This window comes from Sciurus vulgaris (genome assembly GCF_902686455.1).
Source record: "Sciurus vulgaris genome assembly, chromosome: 9".
In the NCBI taxonomy this organism is placed as follows: Eukaryota; Metazoa; Chordata; class Mammalia; order Rodentia; family Sciuridae; genus Sciurus; species Sciurus vulgaris.
Window position 1 is genome coordinate 89,934,804 of NC_136469.1, and position 6,822 is coordinate 89,941,625.

A 6,822-nucleotide genomic window follows, 5' to 3' on the forward strand; every position below is an offset into this window, starting at 1 on the left:
TCTCCCTTCTTAATAATTTCATGCATTTAACAGTGTTTAGCACTTGGTATATGACAATTTTTGTACTATGACAGGACATAGAGAGCATGACATAATCCCATTTAAAAGGAGTTCACACTTTATTTTAGTATGGATTCAAACAACACTAACTACAAACATAAGAGAGAGGAGTTTTAGCAGGCAGGAGGGAAAAACCCTGGAAAGAATTGTTTGGCTGAAAAAGGAAATGATGAAATAATGCTTTATTTAAGACTTTAACAGTGAACTGAAAATTATAATTTTGAAGGAAATCTACTGATGTAAGGGCATTCTATGAGGTGTGATACTAACTATAACAAAGGTTAAATTCAATAATAATATTTAGTGCAATAAACACATTATCAAAATTTCAAATCTCTTGACCCAAAATAGCTTTATTTAAAGGACACAACAGTAAAGCTAACATCGAAAATTAGTAAATTTTATTGTATTGTATGCCTAGGATTTGCAGAATTTCTGGTACTAGCTGATAAAAAGCAAGGAAAAAATCAGAAATAACACCAAATACATGGGCCATAAAAGTATTATAATCAGAGTAGGTAAAAGTATTTTTATTCAAGATAACCAGGAAGCGATTAGGAGAAAAAAATGAATTTATATACATACTATGACCAGTTCAAGATGTGCCATAGAATACTTTAAACAAAGACAAAGAGAGAAATGGTATATAACATACAAATATTATGTTCAAGAATATATATTACTTGAGAAATATGTATAAATTCCTTTATTATCCAGAAAATTAAAATCTAGCTCTGATAATATAAAAGAAATTTAAAAGAATGGCAATATTTTCTCTAATGGCAAACTACAACATTTAAAAGATTCTATAAAATATAAATGGATCTCATAAAATTTATTTTTGATTTTGCAAGAATATTAAAATCAGTAGTCTCTCATAAACAAGTAAAAACAGCAATTCCAAAGCACAAGCTTCCACCAGAAATTCAGCTATATTTGCAAAGGATAGACAGGGTGCTTGAGGAGTGAGGAAGTGTGAAAGTCTAAAGTCTTATTCCAGCTCCCTACTCCACACATACATTCACTAATGGTGGACTCCAAAATTCCACACTCACCTTTGCAAGTGAATTTCAATACACACAGGTTTACAACAAGGAAAATGGCCTGTTTAGAGTTGGTATTGTGTGGAACAATAATATCTTTCCTGTGATTGGTTAGCTCAGATAGCCCTCAGGTGGATTTTCATTCATTTCAAATTCAAGAAAGAAGAAATGATTCTGACATAAGTTTCCTATGTACACATATGAATACATCTCAGTGAAACTACATCATGTACTACAAGACTGGGATGTTAATTAGAAGAAGATGTACTCCATGTTTATATAAATAAGTCAAATTATTCTCTACTGTCATGTATAACTAAAATGAACAACAATAAAAAAGATTATGTGGCTGGGCGTGGTGATGCACATATGCAATCCCAGAAGTCTGAGGCCTCCTCTTTGAGGAGGATCACAAGTCCAAAACCAACCTCAGCAACTTAGTGAGATCTTGTCTAAAAATGACAACAACAAAGAATAAATTTAAAAGACTAGGGATATAACTAAGTGTTAAACACCCCTGGGGTCAATAAAGAAAAAAAAGGAAAGAAGCAGAGGCATCAGCAAGAATCAGATACTAACTTCTAACATTTATCACAGATAAAATTGTAAATAAAATAAGTTCTAATATTGTTTCACTATGAAACAATTCTTAATATCTTAGGTTCAGCAAAAGCAAGAGACAGATGTGACACTCCTACTTCAGCCTCCTGTGTAGCTGGGATTATAGGTGTGTGTGGCAGGGGAAACCCGGGGCCCAGGGTTATGCCATGTGCATCTAAAGATGGCAACTGGCAGAGAGCAAACGGCATCCTAATTATGCCTCAAGAATGGCAGGACGCATTTACAATTGGCTGTATGATAATCAGTTCAGCTGCCTAGCACGTGGACAGAAATACTTTACATGTATACTCGAGCGAGTGATCGCTTGACCTTTAAGAGGATTGGAGGGACATATCTTGTTACAATTGCATATGCATGAGACTGCTTATATGTTGAGGGTGTTATTTGAATAAAGGGGAAGCTGCTTCATGAACCTCTGAAGTGTACATGTCTTCTGTCCCACTGGTCGGGCCGTAAGCAGGAGAAGCGGCGCCCATCTGCTTGGAGCAAGCCAGACAAAGAAGCCACGGTTTTCCGTAAGTGGAGCTGCTTGGAGCAGCCCTGGTGGCAAGCAGCATTCTTCAGTAAGCAGTGGCCCGTATGGGGATCAGACAAGGATCGGACTGGGAATTGGGGAGTGCTCAGATAAATAAAAGACAGTTTTGCTAGCATAATTAACAAGAATTTTTCCCTATTTGAGGAAACGGTTACATTAAGGTTTTAACTGAAGAGTCCCCTAGAGAAGGATTATTAACGGAAGATTCTCCTAGAGAGAGAATATATTAAAAGGCTGTCCCAAGAGACAGCAAAGGACGTCCCGTAACAAATATGTGTAAGTTAATTGTGTTCTTTTCCTTGTTTGGTTTCTGTTTGTTGTTGTTGTGACATTAGTCGTTTCTGTCTGACTTCCAAAAAACCAAAATCTCAAAAACAGTTAAGAGAAGGGGAAAAAATATTAGAAACTGTAAAAGAACAATCAAGTCAAGCTTCTGAAAGAGAAAGTAGATGTTCAGATCTCTGTGCCTCTGCCAGAGCAGTATTAACTCCAGAGATGGGAGTACAACCAATGCCAACTTCGGTTGTAGGCCCATTACAAAAAGGAACAGTGGGACTAGTTTGGGGAAGAGTTCTTCTGCTTTAAAAGGATTAAATATTGTCCCTGGAGTTATAGACCCTGATTTTACAGGAGAAATAAAAATCCTTGCTTCTTCACCAAAAGGTGCAGCAATAATAGCTCAGGGTGATCGCATAGCACAATTGATGGTCTTACCCAGTTGCTATGATCGATATCCATCAAAAAATATTATTAGGGGAAATAAAGGGTTAGGTTCTACTGGCCAAAATATGGTCATGTTTACATGGAGTTTAAAAGATAGGCCTATGACAAAGTTAGTGATAGAAGGCAAAAGTTTTAAGGGCTTATTAGATACTGGGGCTCACAAAAGTATTATCAAAATTACAGAATGGCCCAAAGCCTGGCTACTTCAGCAGGTAGTTCAGACTTTAAGGGGATTGGGTATGGCTTCCAATCCTAACAAAAGTGCAGCCATATTAAAATGGAAGGTGGCTAACCAGGAGTTATGTTCTGATACTGCCCAACGTAATGCAGTTGCGGGCAGTCCTCAATGGAATCTAAACATGCTGACAGGCCAAGGACCATATGAAGGGCAAGGTAATCAGATTAATTTCTACCCTGGTGTGTATCAACATGTTAACCCTCAACTTTTAATCTATCCTTATATGGATGATATTTTGCTAGCTAATAAGGAAAAATCTGTCTTAGAGCAATGTTATAATGACTTACTAAAGTCACTTGAAAATGGGGCTTACATATAGCCATTAATAAAGTACAAATCACAGACACCAAAAACTTCCTGGGATCTATCATAAATCAAACTATGGTTAAACCCGCAAAAAATTACTGTTCAGGTGGATGAGCTTAGAACTTTAAATGATTTTCAAAAATATTTGGATGATATTAATTGGATTAGACCTTACCTTCATTTACCCACCTCAAGTTTGGGCACCCTGTTTAATATTCTTAAAGGTGATTCTGACCCTCTTTCTAAGCGAGTGCTTAACCCTAAGGCTCGACCAGCTCTCAAACTTGTTGAAACAGCTATGGAAAAGGCTCATCTTGATCGTATTGACCTAACTAAGCCTTTATCATTCATTGTCTTGGCCACAAATAAGTTACCCACAGGAGTATTTTGGCAAAAGGGTCCTATTCTATGGGTTCACATGAATTATGCCCCTAACAAGGTCTTAGCCTTGTTTACTGAATCTGTGGCAGAATTAATCCTTAAGGCATTAAAAGTATCCCTTTCCACCTTTGGATCACATCCCTCAACTAGCTCTACTCCATATACTACCGATCAGATACAATATCTTATTAATAATTCAAATTCATGGGCTATAGTCTTTACTAGTACTTCTGCTGTGTTTGACAATCATTTGCCATCTGATCCTCTTCTCCAATTTTGGAGTCAACATCCTATAATTTTTCCTAAAGTCACCCGAAAAGAACCTATTACAGGAGCTACCCTTATATTTACTGATGGATCAAAAAATGGTACAGGTGCTATTACTAGAGATAATGTTACAGAAACATTGTTGTTTAATACTCTATCTGCACAACAAATTGAACTATTAGTAGCTATAGAAGTATTCAAAACCCACCATGAGCCTTTTAACCTATTCTCTGATAGCAAATACGTTGTAAATGCTGTTCAAAATTTAGAATTAACTGGTATGATTTCCCTCACCTCCACTATTACTAAATATTTGCAAAGATTACAAAAACTTATTTGGGACAGAAAAAATCCTTTTTTTATTGGGCATGTTTGGGATCGTACTGGTCTTACAGGTCCTTTAAGTTTACACAATGATTTAACAGATATGGCCACCAGAGACCCACACATCTTTAATATGCTCGAAAATGCAAAAAATTTTCATTCCAAATGTCACATAAATGCTTCCACTCTATGCACATGCTATAAAATTACTAAGGCAACAGCTCGGGACATAGTCAAGTCTTGTGCTAAATGTGTTACACTTATTCCTAACACCTCGTTATGAGTAAATCCAAAAGGGCTTCAGCCCAATCATAATTGGCAAATGAATGTAACTCATTATTCAGAATTTGGAAAACTACAATTCATTCATGTGTCTATTGATACCTTTTCAGGATTTATTATGGCCTCTGCTCCTACTGGAGAAAAAACCAAAGATGTAATAACACACTGTTTACACTCTTTCTCCATCCTAGGAGTTCCCAAACAAATTAAAACAGATAATGGTCCTGGATATACGTCTCAGGCCTTTAAACATTTTTGTTCCACCTTTGGTATTCAACATGTCACAGGAATTCCCTATAATCCTACTGGACAAAGCATTGTTGAGTGTGCCCATTTAACACTTAAAAACATGCTTTATAAACAAAGAGGGGGAATAGGGGCATCATACAGATCCCCAAAAGACAAATCATCTGTTGTCTTGTTCATTTTAAATTTTTTAAATCTTGATTCTGAGGGCCGATCGGCTGCTGACTGTCATTCAGAGCCTAATAAAAAGCATCTACCTCAAGCGCTCTGGAAGGACATTTTATCAGGACAATGGAAAGGCCCGGATCCGGTATTAATCTGGACCCAAGGGTCTGTTTGTGTTTTGTCACAGAACGCACAATCGCCGATTTGGGTGCCAGAGAGATTGGTCAAGGCCTCAACAGAGACCCCAAAACATGAAGAAGATGAGGAGGCTTCTCCCGCTGATGGTGCTGGTGAATTCTCGCCAAATTAATGGAGGAGACTCGTGTGAGCTATGGGGGATAGTGAAGATGTGGTCCTATCCTGTACCCCTTACCAACTCCTCTATTCTGTATCCTCCTATTTTTACAACATTTTGCCACATTTCTGCAGTCTGCTGTTCTATGGGGAAAAGAATGGTTTGGGTTTTTGTCCAGGGGAGGTCTCTTGTGTGTTGTATCTCTCCTGTACATACACAAAATGCATATACATCCGCGCAGAAAAACAGCCATTATTCTCCAAGCTCTTGTCGCAATTGATGCTGGTCCATCCCCCCAAGTCTGGTTAAATATGCTGGACCAGTAGCCAATGACAGGTAAGATTCATGGGGAGCTCATACCAACCTAAGACAGGAAATGAGGGCTAGAGCCTCATTGTTCAATGACAGGTAAGGATGTTGCTCTGCCGTGGACAACCTCAGACAGGCACGGTCCCTTTTATAAATAGGAAGGGGGAGTTGTGGTGGGTGAAATCCGGGGCCCAGGGTTACACCATGAGCATCTAAAGATGGCGACTGGGAGAGAGCAAACGGTGTCCTAATTATGCCTGGAGAATGGCAGGACACGTTTATAATTGGCCATATGATAATCAGTTCAGCTGCCTAGCCCATGGACAGATATTCTTTTCATATATGCTCGAGCGAGTGATCGCTTGACCTTTAACAGGATTGGAGGGACATATGTGGTTACAATTGCTTATGCATGAGACTGCTTATATATTGAGGCTGTTATTTGAATAAAGGGGAAGCTGCTTCATGAACCTCTGAAGTGTACATGTCTTCTGTCCCGCTGGTTGGGCTGTAAGCGGGAGAAGTGGCGCCGAGTCGCTTGGAGCAAGCCAGGCAAAGAAGCCACGGTTTTCCATAAGCGGAGTTGCTTGGAGCAGCCCGGTGGCAAGCAGTGATCTTCAGTAGGTGTGTATCACTGTACATGGGTTAGCATTGCATCTTACACCTGAATATCCATATCATCTCTAACTTACCCATTCAACTAAAGAACAACTGTTACAGATTAGCAATGAATTACATAGAAAATAATTAGATTACAAGGACACAAAATATTAATGTAAAACTTGAAAAGAATTCAGATGCCATTAAAAGAGGGAGAAATAAATAAACCATGTGGTACTTAATAGAGTGGACATCATATACCAGTGAAACTACATGAACTACTAGTACATCTATATGTAACATATATGGTATATAACAATATGAAAATTATGTTATATATATAATAATGATTTTGGAAACAGAACTATGTGAGAATGGTAAGTATAACACTGTGAGTAATTCAGTAAAAAAACTTATTTCATTAGCA